The following is a 13,764-nucleotide window of genomic DNA, read 5'->3' as shown; positions in this document are numbered from 1 at the left end:
CTGCCCAACATGATTTTTGAGTGAATATAACCCCACACCTGGCTTAAGATACCATTTCCTAACAAGTTCATCAGGGAAGTTGGATAGAATGCATCTTTGGAAGGTCACAAGGTCTTGAGGTTTTCTCTTTTTCCATAGCCAATTTTTGGCCTATGGGGTAAAAAGAGAGAAGTAGGAGCAACTCTGTGGGGAGAGTGGAGGGGTTGGTGGGACAGAACCCCTGGGGGGAGGCTTGCTTGTGTCAGTGTGAGCTACACCATTCCAACTAGTCTTGGACCCGCTACTCTAGGTAATGAGCCTGCATGTGGGTCCCTGCCCTTGGGTGGTGAGGACGGTGCCAAGTATCTGCCCAGTGAGTAGATGTAAACCCAGATATCATCGCGGGAGTTCAGGGCTGGAACTGAGTTGATCTCAGGAGCATTTCTTGCCCTCCTGGCGTGGTGGACTGAGAGTCATAATACCCACAGAAGGCACTACTCAGTCCTCTTCATGACAGCATTTCCCATGACCGTATCACCCATCCGTACAATGCTTTACAAACTGCTTTGCAACAGTCCATTCAGTCTCTGAGATCCTGACCATTAACCAGATGAAAAATAAAAAGAGACCCCAGAAAATGGACCAGATTTGCTCAAGTTCACACAAGTAGTAAGAGAACCAGAACGAAACCCCCATTCCCTGGACTCCTGGACAGTGCTCTTTATGACATGTCACTGCCTACCCTGTACCATTCTTTGTACATAGCTGGCCTCTGGGTCACTAGGAGAGCTTGCTCTCTCAGAGAGCACACTTCACTGTCACCCGGGTTCCACAGTCCTGGGCAGGCCTCTACAGGAGAAACAAGGCCTGCAGGAAACATCTGGCGGGCCTCCCCTTCCTGGGTGACACTGCCTTGGTGACTGCAGGATGCAGGGCTAGCTTTCTAGATGTTTACCGGACACTGGCTGTATGTCAGCTTGAATGGAAGCTAAAGTCTTAGACGTTGATAAAAGCCCCTATAAATGTTTGGGAAATCAAAAACAAAAAGTACAAGTGGTTACCAAACAGATGAAAAAAACCTGTAAACCCACTAGCCATGAAGAAATGCTCACTAACTTAAAAAATGGTCAGAAGACATGAAGAGACATTTCTCCAAAGAAGACATACAGACAGCCAACAGACACATGAAAAGGTGCTCACCATCACTCATCATCAGGGAAATGCAAATCAAAACCACAATGAGCTATTACCTCACACCTGTCAGAATGGCTAAAATAAAAAACACAAGAAATAACCACTGTTGTGAGGATGTGGAAAAAAAGGAACCCTCATGCACTGTTAGTGGGAATGCAAACTGGTGCAACAACTGTGGAAAACAGTATGGAGGTTCCTCAAAAGGTTAAAAATAGAACTAGCCTATGATCCAGCAAGCACCCTACTGGGTACTTACCTCAAAAATACAAAAACACTAATTCAAAGGGATACATGCACCCCTATGTTTATAAGCAGCTTCATTTACAGTAGCCAAAGTATGGAAGCAGCCCAAGTGTCGACGGATAGATGAATGGATTAAGAGGTGGGTGTGTGTGTGTGTGTGTGTATAAAATATAATGTTATTCAGCTGTAATAAAGAATGAAATCTTGCAGTTTGCAACAACATGAATGGAGCTAGAGAATATTATGCTAAGTGAAATAAGTCAGAGAAAGACAAATATCATATGATGTCACTCATATACAGAATTTAAGAAACAAAACAAATGAACAAAGAAAAAAGAGACAAACCAAAAGCCAGAGAACAAACTGAGGGGGGGGGGGGTGGGTGAAATAGGTGATGGGGATTAAGACAGCACTTGTTGTGATGAGCACTGGGTGATGTACGGGATTGCTGAATCACCATATTGTATACCTGAGACTAATATAACACTGTATGTTAACTATACTGGAATTAACATTTTTTAATTTTTTAATTAAAAAAAGAAAAAATCTAGAAAGAACAATATTTAAAAAGAGTGACAAACATTGTTTCCAAAACTGTATGTTTATTTCTATAGCTGGCATCATACCATTTAAACATTCTCATTTATGAAGTGGTTTTAAAACTCTCCTGCATATATTATCTAATAACATATCCATATACATAAAAAAGGAAAAATAAATGCCCACTAAATTGATGTTATTGCTGTTGCTATAATACCTTTTAGGTATTAATATACTATACTATTGATGGGAATATAAATTGACACAACTTTCCTATACACACATACACACACAGAGACACATCAAAAGCCTTAAAAATATTCACATGCTTAAATACAACATGGCATCTTGGACTGAATCCTGGATAAAGGATAATGGATAAAGGACATTAGTAAGAAAATTAATAAAAGCCAAATATAGTCTGGAGCTTAGTTAATAGTAATGTACCAATGTTAATTTATTAGTTTTGATGAATATACTCTGGTTAGGTAAGATATTAAAGTTAGAGGAAGCTGTGTGAAGGGTACATGGGAACTCTCCGTACTATCTTTGCAACTTTTTGTAAATCTAAAATTATTTCAAAATGAAAAATTTATTTTTTAAATGTTCACTTTCTTTTACCCAGAAATTTCATTTCTAAGATTTTACCTCAAAACTTATCAGAGATATATGGGGCTCCTGGCTGGCTCAATCAGTAGAGCATGCAACTTTTTTTTTTAAACATTTATTTATTTGAGAGAGAGAGAGAGTGCAAGTAGAGGGAGGGCAAGAGGGAGAAGGAGAGAATCTCAAGCAGACTCCCAGCTGAGTGTGGAGCCTGATGTGAGGCTGATCCCATCAGTATCTTTATAAGTAAATGTTCACCTACATCTCTGATAAGTTTTTTTTTAATATGCTAGGCGTTAGAGGGATACCTGGGTGGCTCAGTCATTAAGCATCTGCCTTCAGCTCGGGTCATGATCCCAGGGTCCTGGGATAGAGCCCTGCATCAGGCTCCCTGCTTGGCGGGAAGCCTGCTTCTCCCTCTCCCATTCCCCCTGCTTGTGTTCCCTCTCTCACTGTGTCTGTCAAATAAATAAAATCTTTAAAAAAAATATGCTGTTTCTTTTTTATTTTGTTTTGTTTTAATCTGCTAGTTTTTTTTTTTTTTTTTTTTTTTTTTTTAGGTAAGCTGTATGCCCAACATGAGGCTTGAACTCATGACCCCGAGATCAATAGTTGCATGCTCAAGGTGCTTGGGTGGCTCAGTTGGTTGAACCTCCAACTCTTGGTTCTGGCTCAGGTCATGATCTCAGATGGTTAAGCGTCTGCCTTCGGCTCAGGTCATGATCCCAGGGTCCTGGGATCAAAGTCAGGCTTCCTGCTCAGTGGGGGGGTCTGCTCCCCCCCCACCTGCCCCTCCCCCTGCTCATGCGCACGCTCTCTCTCTCTCTTGCTTGCTCAGTCAAGTAACTAAAAAAAAAAAATCTTTAAAAAAAATTTTTAAAAAAAGAAGAAACATGATGCCATGGTACTAATAATTCCCATTACTTACTGGGTGTCTACCATGTGCCAAGAACAGTGTGGGACCTATCATATGTATTAACCTAATGCTCACTCCACAGATGCAGAAACTAGGACTCAGAGAGATTAATACCATGTCTTGGAGTTCCATATTTAAAGGAGATGAGGCATCTGGGTGGCTCAGTTGGTTAAGCAACTGCCTTTAGCTCAGGTCATGATCCTGGAGTCCCAGAATCGAGTCCCACGTCAGGCTCCCTGCTCAGTGAGGAGTCTGCATCTCCCTCTGACCCTCCCCCATCTCATGCACTCTCTGTCTCTCTCAAATAAATAAATAAAATCTTTAAAAAAATTTTTTTTAATAAAAAATAAAGGAGATGAAAAGGGGATTCAGATCCACTTTGATTTAGCTTCCAAGCCCAGGCTCATTCTCTCTCCTTCCCCCTCCCATTCCCTCCCTTCCCTTCCCTTCCTCTTCCTTTTAAATTTGTGGACGTTGGGGGCAGAGAGCTGAGTTAACCAAATTCCTCAGTTCCTGACACTTGAGCACCACTGGTTCCCTCTCCTGTTTCACCACCCAAGTTTTCCCCACCCTACCACACCTGACCTTCCCAATGCCCAGGATCACAGCTCCCATGTGATGGGGTCTGACCTCTTCCTGACAGGCACTCCAGATATTTGGGAGTCTAGACTTCGGGTTTCTTTGTTTCCTTGAGGATGAAAATCTAGTTTGACCTGAGAAACTTTTCCAGGTGACTCTCCAGCACTCCCATCCAATAGCCAACCTATTAGCCTTATTATCAGCATAGCTCTGGGCTAGAATGAGATGTGGAACTGGTAAGAAAAACTCAGTCTCTACCCTTAAGAAGTTTAAATTCAGGGGCGCCTGGGTGGCTCAGTTCTTAAGTGTCTGCCTTTGGCTCGGGTCATGATCCCAGGGTCCTGGGATCGAGCCCCGCATCAGGCTCCCTGCTCAGCGGGAGGCCTGCTTCTCCCTCTCTCACTCCCCCTGCTTGTGTTCTCTCTCTCTCTCTCTCACTGTGTCTGTCAAATAAATAAATAAAATCTTAAAAAAAAGTTTAAATTCATACAATGGTCCACTGAAAATACATACGGAGAACTGACCTCATGTGCCAGGTCCAATGATAGGAAGGATGACTGCAACAGTTGCTGCCCTCTGAGAGCTAAGAGTCTACTAGGGAAGAAGACAATTAAGCAATTAAACCTTTGTCACAAGGCTGTGGTAGGGGATATGCAGCAAAGCTGGGTAGACAGAATCCAGGCCTGGGCATGACCCGGATAGTAACATTAATCCCAGAAAACATGAAGAAATATAAATCTGTAAGTATATTTGTTTCTGCTCACTTGCCTCACCATCATGCTACAATGGTGGGTGGAATTTTCATTACACTTGGAGGGGAAGTGTGGGATGGCCAGAATTAAAATGGAGACAATGTGGCAGGCAATAAATTAAGTGCGAGGAGTCCAGAGGGACACTCAGAGAAGGAAGCAGTCATCCTAGACTAGACCTGTGGAGACCGGGACCAAGGGAGGCCTGCCTATCAAGTGGGACATGGATGTCCCCACATACAGATGCCTTCACTGGAGAAAACAAACAGGGTATCTAATATAAATCCCAATCAAAAGACACAGAAGACTCTGCCCTGCAGGTGAGAGTAATGGCTGGGCTGCTTCCCACAAGGGTAATTCTCCATGTGGTCCAGCATAGGTGGCAGTGGGAGAAGATCAGTTAACAGTGGTGAATGGTTCTCCTGAGCAGCCCAGCTGCCCAGCAGGTAGGAAGGCAGCACTGAGAACCCTTACCACTACCACCTCTGGTTAGATACAAGTGTGCTCAAGACAAGGTGCCTGGATGGCTCAGTCGATTAAGTGACTGCCTTCAGCTCAGGTCATGATCCCAGGGTCCTGGGATCAAGACCCACGTCTGGCTCCCTGCTGAGCAGGGAGCCTGCTTCTCTCTCTCCCTCTGCCCCTCCCCCAGCTTGTTTTCTCTCTTGCTCACTCTCTCAAATAAATAAATAAAATCTTTAAAAAAAAAAAGTGTGCTCAGGACAGAGTCTGTTCATCACAGGCTGCCCCTGGAGTAGGTTTAGGCCTCCCAGATCAGCAAGTCCATATGGGGACACCTAAAAGTTTCTTTAACTTGAGCCTTTATGTCACCAGCCCACTGTGTCAAGCAATAGAAAGCCCTCATTTGGAAGTGGGATGAGAGTTTCCCAGACTTCATCCAAACAAACCCCAGGAGGTGATTCTGACATCAGTCCCCAGACCCTCCTCACTCAGGGCCTAGGGATCACTGGACCCAGATGGTGAGGGACATGAAGGCCATCAGAACCCCCTCTGGGGACTTCACAGCTGGTCTCATGCTGACTGGAACACACTGACTGGGGCCCCTGCCATGTGTGTCTCTCACTGGGAGCCAGGAGAGTAGGAGGGGATTTGGGGAAGATTCTCGTGTTGTTCGAAGCTGGAGCTGAAGAGTGTTCCCCAAAGTGCAGTGTCACAACACATGCCTGGAACACCATTCTTCCTATTCCTGCTGGTCACAGACAGTGCAGGGCTGGGCTTGGCAGGGACAGGGGGGGCCGGAATGGTGGGGAAAGCCTTATAGAGGACGTGGGCCTTCCTTTGGGCCTTGAGGGATGAGCCACCTTGGGTCAAGAAGAAAGAGAAAGGAGGAGGAATGGTGTTCCGGGGAGGGTGAGCAGCCTGGACAAAGAGGCAGAGGTGGCAACACAGTGTTCAGTCAGAAGTCCGGTCTGAATAAGAAGAAACCAGGAAAAGGAATCCTGAAGAATAAAGACTCTCCTCCCCACTCTCCGCCCTCTGGCAGAAGAAACCAGTGTTTCCCCAAGTGTCATATCCTCTGGGCATCTCTTGTCACTTCCATCCCCAACCCCAGGTCCAAACAGCCAGGCTCCAGGATCCACAGAAAACAAGGGTGGGCTTTCCATAGCCCCTCACTGCCTCCCTTCCTTCCGTTCCTCTGCACCTCCTGACTGATCCTTGCCCTGGATGTACTTATCCTTTCACTTAAAAATAAAGAAATAATCTCTCTCCCCCCTCCCCCCCGACACCCCTACACCTACACCTGCTTAAACTCCAATGGCCTCTCACTGCCCTTGGGATAAAATCCCAAATCCTTACCCTAGGCCTGCCCCACCTGGTCCCCGGGCCCTCCCTGGGCTGGCTCAGCCACTCCCACCCCCTCTCTCAGCTGCCTCTTGCCCCGGGCCTTCTGCACCTCGTGGCCTTTGCCCAAGCCACCACCTCTGCGCCTCTGCCGAGAAGGCTCCTCACCTGCAGGCTGCAACTGAGCCATTACTTCCTCACAGAGGCCTTCCCCCAGTGTAAGCCAAGTACCTCTTTCACTTTTTCATGGGACCCTGTTATTTCCCATCACCCTGTTCGTCTCCCTTTCTATAACCATTTGTGTCTGTGTGTTTCCTTACTTCCTTACCAGCTCCCTACACCGGGATGATGGCTTCTCAGGTTTCATTCACCCTAATTCCCCAGAGCCCAGTAAACATCCTGACAAGTATTTGTTTTCTAAATATTCAAAAAACACCCCTCTGCCTGTAGGATGAAAATCTAAGCTCTTGACACAAAGGCCTTTTCACATCTGAGCTTTGCCTGCTCTCCAGCCTCAGGTCCCTCAAGTTGGCCATCCCTACCCCTGACCTTCTTAGGGAGCCTGGGCTCCAGCCAGACCAGGTTACTTGCCATTTTTGGAACACGATCTGGTCTTTCTCATCTTCATACTTTCCTGTAAATTTTTCTCTTGGTAGAGAGTAGCAAATTCCTACCATCCTTCAAGGCTCATTCTGGCTCCTTCCTAGACTCCTCCAGGCAGCATTCCTGGTGCTCCTCTCCCCTCCCTTCCCACATCAGTCTGTCCCTTTATTGTTCTCCTACCTCTCTTCTCCATTAACTCCTGAGGCACCCTGGACTCCTCTTCATCTCAAGTGCCTGTTACAGGTCCTAGCACACAGAAGGACCTCAAAGGAAAGATCTTTCAGCTGAATGGTTTCTGCTCAATAAAGGAAGAACATTCCAGTGTTCCAGCAGATCCCCAAGTAGCAGGTGCTCCCTTGTAAGGCAGTAAACCCTCTCCCCCATGGGGAATTCTTTAAGCAGGGCTGCATACCCTAGCCAACAGTGTTTTTCAAATTCTTTGTGATCCATTATAAACATACATAAATATCACACTAAAAACAAGAGTTTCACAAAATGATATTTACTCTTTCTTCCATTTGGTATACCCTGGTATTTTTTTTATTTCATTTTTCATAAATGCTGGTTTTAACCACTAAAAATGGGATTTCAGGAACCAGAAATGAGTCAAGATCCACAGTCTGAAAGACTCCCATGCTAGCCAGTATGTTAGAATCCCTCATCACATCCATCACCCCACATCCACCATTTCCTCTTTGACACCAGTGGGCACTTCTAGGTAACTTACCCAATCAAAAGGGTGATTCTCCTAGAGCTGAGCAGGGACTAGAAGGGGAAGGTTCTGTTGACTGGTTAACAGGTAGGAGGGCTCCCGGGTACAGCTGCCCAGAGACCAAGGCTTCCCAGTCATTCGACCCCACAAGTATTTATTGAGTACCTACTATGTGCTAGGCACTGTCCCTGTCTCTGGAGATACAGCTATGAACAAGAGATTAAAAACATCTGCTCCAGGGGCACCTGAGTGGCTCAGTTGGTTAAGCGACTGCTTTCGGCTCAGGTCATGATCCCGGAGTCCCAGGATCGAGTCCCACGTCGGGCTCCCTGCTCAGCAGGGAGTCTGCTTCTCCCTCTGACCCTCTTCCCTCTCATGCTATCTCTCATTCTCTCTCTCTCAAATAAATAAATAAAATCTTTAAAAAAAATAAAAACACCTGCTCTGATGGCAAGGATGTGGAGAAATTGGAACCCTTGTGCATTGCTGGTAGGAATATAGGTACATCCTTTATGGTAGGTGCATCTTTTATGGAAAATAGTATGATGGTTCTTCAAAAGGTTAAACATATGAGGTGCCTGGGGTGGCGCAGCTGGTTGAGTGGTTGAGCATCTGACTCTTGGTTTTGGCTCACGTGATTTCAGGGTCGTGGGATCGAGTCCCACATCAGGTTCCTTGCTCAGCATGGAGTCTACTTAAGACTCTCTCTCCCTGCATGAGGCACCAGGGTGGTTCAGTCCGTTAAACCTTCAGCTCAGGTCATGATCCCAGGGTCCTGGGATCGAGCCCTGCATCGGGATTCCTGCTCTACGGGGAGTCCGCTTCTCCCTCTGCCCCTCCTCCCACTCCCCCACTCTCTCTTTCTCTCAAATAAATAAATAAATAAATAAATAAATAAGGTTAAACATTGAATTATCACATGATCCAGCAATTCCACTTCTGGGTATATACCCAAAAGAATTATAAGCAGAGACCGGAACACATACACTAATGTTCATAGCAGCATTATTCACACACAACAGCCAAAAAGTGGAAGCAACTCAAATGTCCATCAACAGATGAGTGAATAAACAAATATGGGATATACATACAATAGAATATTATTCAGCCTTAAAAAGGAAGGAAATTCTGACACACGCTACCACATGGATAAACTCTGAAGACACGATGCTACGTGAAATAAGCCAGACACCAAAAGACAAATATTGTTTGATTCCACATATGAGGTACCTAAAATAGGCAAATTCACAGAGACAGAGTAGAATGGTGGTTGCCAGAATCTGGAGGGAGGGAGGATGAGGTGTTACTGTTTCATGGGTACAGAGACTCAGTTCGGGAGGATGAAAAAGGTTTGGAGATGGACGGTGGTGATTAATGCCACTAAACTATACACTCAAAAATGGTTAAAATGGTAAATTTTACATCATACATATTTTACCATAATTTTTTTTTTAAACCTGGCACTTGCAGTATATGTTCTAGAGGCACGGACTGGGGGAAGAGCTCATTAATAGAGTAGCATTACTTCTCCTCACCTCAGAACAGGAGCCATAAACTACATCTGGGCCCTGGAGAATCTGGGTGGGGTAGTAGGGGGGGGTAGCAGACAGGAGGCAGGAGCAGGTTTCCCCACAATCTTCTCACACAGAACAGCTCCCTTTGTATCTGTTTTCAATTTTAAGCATGTTCAGAGGAAATTTTGTTTGGAAAAAAAGAGCCACCACATAGATTCATCAATTGTAACAAATGTACAGATCTGGTGGGGGGTGGTGATGATGGGGACAGCTATGCATGTTTGGGTGGCAGAGGATATAAAGGAAATCTCTGTACCATCTTCTTAATTTGCTATAAACCTAAAACTGTTCTAAAAAAATAGTTTTTAGGGAAGGAAAAGGCCACCGCTGCCTAAAAACATGTTTCTAAACTACTACCTCCCTTCTCTAAAATGACCACTGGTTGAGAGAACTTTTCATGAAGAGTGAGCCGGCAAGGACCACTCTGCAGGAGGGATCCCCTAAGCACTTTGCAGGCAGGTGCTCACTCTGTGGGGGGTAAGGGGTCCCATGAGTGGATCCAGGGCCCTTCTAGCCCTTCCCCTGGGCTGAGGTGGTCAGTTATTGGATCTCTGGCTCCATCTCCTCCCAAGGGCAGCTTTCCTAGCTGAGTCACTTCTGGTCTTGACCAGGGTGGGGTATAGAAACAGCATCCCCCCCACCCCGATTCTGGCCTTGGAAACCTTGACTACAAGTCCTGGCTCTGCCCTTTATAAGACACTTAACGTCCCAGCCTCTTTATTTAGCTGTAAAATGGGGATGACCTGACACCACCCATCTCCCAGGATATGATGTGTCATGACACCACCAGACAACACCCAGCACAGTGCCAGGCACAGAGGATACACACACAAGGAACTTTAGTGTTTTGGGCCCTGAAGCTCAGGAATGGTGTCGTGGGCCCCAGTTGTGGGGCGGGCCCCGCACCCTTGAACCTGCCAGGCCAGCCTGGCCAGTCCTAGCACTCGCTTGGGGAGCATTTTGTGCACAGCCACCCCCAGAACAAATAGCCATGGAGAGCACTGGACTGACACAGGCAGCAGCCCCCAGATGCCTAAAAATGCTTTAGAGCCGAGTCACGGTTTCTGGAGCTGGTTTCCAAGGAAGGAAGCCTCTGCCTGCCGCCCCCAGGAGCCTTTCCTGAGGGGCCACACCCTGCCCTACCCTGAACTCATCCCTTCTAGGGACAGTTTCCACACTGGGCTGTGATTTCTTGAAGACAGGTGGACCTTGCCCCAGGCAGGGGTTGAGGGAGTTCCACTAACATCTCCTCTACTATTGGGTACTTCATTTCACTCCCTATGATGCCCCCAACCTATCCACTCTCCTGCCATTTGAGGACTATTCTCAAGGGAGGCAGAATTGGAAACAAATGGTAATAGGGCACTTTTTCTTTCTCTCTTTACATTAACAGTCTGTGCCTCTCCCTAACAGAGGGCCTTTTTTTGCCTTGTTCATCCTCTTGCTCATACAGACTTCAATAAGGAAGCAGACAAGCAACCTTTGTGCTGGACAGACTTCCTTTACAATCACTGCTAATTCTGGACTTTGGTCCTTCTGGATAGTCAGACATGGGTGAATCACACGCAAGGTATCATATACACGCAACAAACCAGTAGATTCACTAAAAATCTAAGCTCATGTCTTCTTTTGGTGCTGCCCACCCTTTTCCCTATAAAAATCATTTTGACTTCATCATCAGAATCTAATTTCCACTACTTAGATGGAATTGGGTGGTTTTTCTCTACCCCTCGCGTTATATTCCTATTGAAAAAAAAATTTTTTATTACGCAGTTTCTTAGAACCACCACTTGACCAAGCCCTACTCTTCTTCTGGCCTTGGGGACACATCAATCAATGGCTCTGCAAACCTCTGAAATATTTCCAAAGACTTTTGATATTGTTATTTTAGTTTATTATTATTCTCCCCATTAGACGAAATGTTTCATCATTTTGTAATCAAACAGCATCTGCAAATATCAACATGAAGATGTGTAATGTATTATGCATGCATACTATATAATCATCTATTGTTAAGACAGAAACCTTCTGGTGGTGTAACACATTTCCAGTCCCACTGCCTTCTACTGAACGTCCCTTTCTCAGATGGTGTGGAATAAATAATCTTTGTCTCAGAAATACTTGGCTTTTCTCTTCACTCACTGATTGGAGCACCCCTGCAGTCATGCGGGGTGACTCACAGAAGTAGATCTGGGGGCTAGGTGGCCAGGGAGCCTTGAGGGGATAGGCTACCAAAGAAACAGATACCTGGCCCTGTCTCAGCGAGTGGGCCATCTTCAGGCAATGCAGAGTGAAGAGGGGGCAGTTTGTCCCCCGCCCACCCCCTGCTACTACCTAAAAACTCACTCCAGCCCAAATTCCAGTGGCTTTGTCCTGCCTTCTGGTCAGAGGTCACCCCACCCAGGCCTGCCTTCCCCAAGGAGTCTCCATCTGAGAGCCTCCTCTGTATCTATCTTCAGGGCATCAGGAAACCACTATCAACAAGCTTGCAGATGAGAAAGTATCTATGCACAAATTCACTCTGATGAACAAGGGAATCCAACAGAAACGGAAGGATTTTAGGCTGTGAGGCAGACTAGGGCTGGGTGGGGAGGACCTGCGATGAGAACCTGAGATCACAGCATGCCTCAAACCCATGAGGAATATGGCTAGCCTAATCAGTATCAGCTCAACAGCATCAAATTTATCCAGAATCACAGAGGTTCCAATAAAATATCTTCCCTAAAAAGTGAAGCTTCAGGCACCTGGGTGGCTTCAGCTTAAGCGTTTGCCTTCAGCTCAGGTCATGATCCCAGGGTCCTGGGTTCCAGCCCCCTGTAGTGTCCGGCTCCCTGCTCAGGTGGGGAGCCCACCTCTCCCCCTCCCCCTGCTTGTGCTCTCTCTCTCTCTCGCTCTTTCTCTTGCTATCTCTGTCAAGTGAATGAATAAAATCTTTAAAAAACAAAAAACTATCCTTTTCCAGCACGCCTGCTTGGCTCAGTCAATTAAGTGTCTGACTTTGGCTCAGGTTATGATTTCAGGGCCCAGCGTCAGGCCCCATGGGCTCTGAGCTCAGCAGGGAGTCTGTTTCTCCCTCTGCCTCTTCCCCCCAACCCCGCCCCATGCTTGCGCTCTCTCTCTCTCTCAAATAAGTAAAATCTTTAAAAAACAAACAAAAAACTATCCTTTTCCCACTGAAGTGGTCATCATTATGAGCATTCCCTATGGAACTAGACAATAATGTGATTATGTTTCCTTATTGTTGCTCTGTCCTTCCCCATGGCCTTTACTTTCCTGTCATCTGCATGTTTGTCTCTAAAAACAACCTACCAGCCCCACCCTTCCAGTCTGTTTCTTTTCTTCTGCAGTGGTTGGGAAATCAGAGAGCCACTCTTGTCTGAACAGTGTGCCAAGTGTTAACAGACTGGAGGCCCTCAAAGGCTAAAACACCTGGTTTAGATGCAAGGATTTTGACGTAATTATTTCTGCAGATCCTATTTTCAATAACTTCCAGTTCAGGGCTAAAGTCCAAAGAGAGCTGAGACTTCAAGACTCAATCCCACCAGAATGTTCCTTCCACCATCCTCTGGCTGGTAAGATGTTTCTATTATTGTGATGCTGCATGCAGAGCTCCATGTTTTGCCCTTATTCTGTTTATTATGCATAGCCCTGCCAGGTGAGCAGCACTGATGAGCCCCAATCAGCCTGGGAGCTTTGCCTCCATGAGGAGCTCCATCAAGAGGAATGAAATGTACGTCCCTGTGACACCTGACACCAAGCTGCCATCTTTCAGGTTTCTGGAGCACTTGACAGACTTCAACCTCCTGCCATGGCACTGCGGCGGCATCCGTGACCATGGCCACTTTGTGGGATGACCAACTGGGCGGGCCCTTAAAAGGAGACTCCACAGAGAGAACAGAGCACCACCATGTGGACCACCACCAGGGGCACCCAACTGCTGGTGCCATCATGTGCCAGCTCTGCAAGGAACCCAGAGGGCAATGTCTAGACGGGGCCACTTGGCCTGTGTTTGCAGCTGTTCTGAGCAATGAGCTCACTCTGCATTTTTCACCCCGTGGGTTGTGACCCATTACTGGGTTATGAAATCAGTTTAGTGGGTCACAACCAGCAATCTTTAAAGAATAAGTAGAACAGAAAATATCCAAGTACATCACATACAGCGAGGGTGTTATTTTTATAAAAATTTGCTTCGGTTTTATATACCTGTATGTAGGTGTGTGGTGGTTGGGACATGAGATATATTTCTCACAGGGAGTGGTGGTCAAG

General features: G+C 46.1%; 1 protein-coding gene across 8 annotated transcripts in view; it reads right to left on the bottom strand.

Annotated features, from left to right (window-relative positions):
• Positions 1-13,764, bottom strand: part of ASPRV1 (aspartic peptidase retroviral like 1) — a 107,403-nt gene that overhangs the window by 17,493 nt on the left and 76,146 nt on the right. For 2 of the 8 annotated variants that reach the window (XM_027620712.2, XM_027620716.2), the window contains one exon: positions 4,582-4,648. The exons of the other annotated variants lie outside the window; for them this stretch is intronic. The gene's annotated coding sequence lies outside the window, so the exon portion shown is untranslated. The remainder of the gene's footprint in view (positions 1-4,581; positions 4,649-13,764) is intronic. 8 annotated transcript variants of the gene reach the window in all.

The sequence above is a fragment of the Zalophus californianus genome, chromosome 8, assembly GCF_009762305.2.
Source record: "Zalophus californianus isolate mZalCal1 chromosome 8, mZalCal1.pri.v2, whole genome shotgun sequence".
Lineage (NCBI taxonomy): Eukaryota > Metazoa > Chordata > Mammalia > Carnivora > Otariidae > Zalophus > Zalophus californianus.
Note: the sequence above shows the minus strand (reverse complement) of the source record. Positions and strands in the feature narration are given on the sequence as shown.